Consider the following 2,500-nt stretch of genomic DNA (forward strand, 5'->3'; position numbering starts at 1 on the left):
CAGCCTGTCCTTCCGCGGGCCTCGGTTCGCGTCTGTTGGGCAGAGCCCCGGTGTCCTGGCTGGCTGCCCGGCGGTATATCTGGAGGAGTCGATTCGCCCCTTTGGGCGCTCGGGCTCCCGGCAAGCGCGCGCGGTTCTTCCCGGATGACGGACCTACCTGGCCCGGCCCCGGACCCGCGCCGCTGTTGGCTCGGGATGCTCTCGGGCGGAATAATCGCTCCCGTCAGCGGCGCTTCAGCTTTGGACAATTTCACGACCCGTCTTGAAACACGGACCAAGGAGTCTAACATGTGCGCGAGTCATTGGGCTGTACGAAACCTAAAGGCGTAATGAAAGTGAAGGTCTCGCCTTGCGCGGGCCGAGGGAGGATGGGGCTTCCCCGCCCTTCACGGGGCGGCGGCCTCCGCACTCCCGGGGCGTCTCGTCCTCATTGCGAGGTGAGGCGCACCTAGAGCGTACACGTTGGGACCCGAAAGATGGTGAACTATGCCTGGCCAGGACGAAGTCAGGGGAAACCCTGATGGAGGTCCGTAGCGATTCTGACGTGCAAATCGATCGTCGGAGCTGGGTATAGGGGCGAAAGACTAATCGAACCATCTAGTAGCTGGTTCCCTCCAAAGTTTCCCTCAGGATAGCTGGTGCTCGTACGAGTCTCATCCGGTAAAGCGAATGATTAGAGGCCTTGGGGCCGAAACGACCTCAACCTATTCTCAAACTTTAAATGGGTGAGATCTCCGGCTTGCTTGATATGCTGAAGCCGCGAGCAAACGACTCGGATCGGAGTGCCAAGTGGGCCACTTTTGGTAAGCAGAACTGGCGCTGTGGGATGAACCAAACGCCGAGTTAAGGCGCCCGAATCGACGCTCATGGGAAACCATGAAAGGCGTTGGTTGCTTAAGACAGCAGGACGGTGGCCATGGAAGTCGGAATCCGCTAAGGAGTGTGTAACAACTCACCTGCCGAAGCAACTAGCCCTGAAAATGGATGGCGCTGAAGCGTCGTGCCTATACTCGGCCGTCAGTCTGGCAGTCATGGCCGGTCCTTGCGGCCGGCCGCGAAGCCCTGACGAGTAGGAGGGTCGCGGCGGTGGGCGCAGAAGGGTCTGGGCGTGAGCCTGCCTGGAGCCGCCGTCGGTGCAGATCTTGGTGGTAGTAGCAAATACTCCAGCGAGGCCCTGGAGGGCTGACGCGGAGAAGGGTTTCGTGTGAACAGCCGTTGCACACGAGTCAGTCGATCCTAAGCCCTAGGAGAAATCCGATGTTGATGGGGGCCGTCATAGCATGATGCGCTTTGTGCTGGCCCCCGTTGGGCGAAAGGGAATCCGGTTCCTATTCCGGAACCCGGCAGCGGAACCGATACAAGTCGGGCCCCTCTTTTAGAGATGCTCGTCGGGGTAACCCAAAAGGACCCGGAGACGCCGTCGGGAGATCGGGGAAGAGTTTTCTTTTCTGCATGAGCGTTCGAGTTCCCTGGAATCCTCTAGCAGGGAGATAGGGTTTGGAACGCGAAGAGCACCGCAGTTGCGGCGGTGTCCCGATCTTCCCCTCGGACCTTGAAAATCCGGGAGAGGGCCACGTGGAGGTGTCGCGCCGGTTCGTACCCATATCCGCAGCAGGTCTCCAAGGTGAAGAGCCTCTAGTCGATAGAATAATGTAGGTAAGGGAAGTCGGCAAATTGGATCCGTAACTTCGGGATAAGGATTGGCTCTGAGGATCGGGGCGTGTCGGGCTTGGTCGGGAAGTGGGTCAGCGCTAACGTGCCGGGCCTGGGCGAGGTGAGTGCCGTAGGGGTGCCGGTAAGTGCGGGCGTTTAGCGCGGGCGTGGTCTGCTCTCGCCGTTGGTCGGCCTCGTGCTGGCCGGCGGTGCAGGATGCGCGCGCCTGCGCGGCGTTCGCGCCCCGGTGCTTCAACCTGCGTGCAGGATCCGAGCTCGGTCCCGTGCCTTGGCCTCCCACGGATCTTCCTTGCTGCGAGGCCGCGTCCGCCTTAGCGTGCTCCTCCGGGGGCGCGCGGGTGCGCGGATTCTCTTCGGCCGCCATTCAACGATCAACTCAGAACTGGCACGGACTGGGGGAATCCGACTGTCTAATTAAAACAAAGCATTGCGATGGCCCTAGCGGGTGTTGACGCAATGTGATTTCTGCCCAGTGCTCTGAATGTCAACGTGAAGAAATTCAAGCAAGCGCGGGTAAACGGCGGGAGTAACTATGACTCTCATCCAAGCGGCCGCCTGCCGCCCCGCCGCTGCAGAAGCGCAAGCGGCGCCGCTGGGAATACGCGCGCACACAGGACGCCTTCCGTAGGTCGCGTGCACGTTGCGTGCGCGGCTTGCTGGACGGCACCCTGCTGCAGCCGCCACCCGACATCCCCGGTCTGCTGGACTTCTGGGCGGACCTCTTCACGAAGAAGCCGATCTCCACCGCCGGCTTCATCCGTGACCGCCTTCTCCCGCACTCGGAGCCTGTCGCTCCTGAGTGCCTATGGGGGCCGGTCACACGTGA

At 61.4% G+C, this 2,500-nt stretch overlaps 1 non-coding gene across 1 annotated transcript in view; it reads left to right on the top strand.

The window, feature by feature from the left end:
* The window catches only part of LOC124772555, a 6,924-nt gene that overhangs the window by 664 nt on the left and 3,760 nt on the right, over window positions 1-2,500 (top strand). The window contains exon 1 of the ribosomal RNA XR_007014086.1: window positions 1-2,500. This exon is cut by the window's left edge and continues 664 nt beyond it; it is cut by the window's right edge and continues 3,760 nt beyond it. This is a non-coding gene — a ribosomal RNA (large subunit ribosomal RNA).

The sequence above is a fragment of the Schistocerca piceifrons genome, unplaced genomic scaffold (genome assembly GCF_021461385.2).
Source record: "Schistocerca piceifrons isolate TAMUIC-IGC-003096 unplaced genomic scaffold, iqSchPice1.1 HiC_scaffold_943, whole genome shotgun sequence".
NCBI lineage: Eukaryota > Metazoa > Arthropoda > Insecta > Orthoptera > Acrididae > Schistocerca > Schistocerca piceifrons.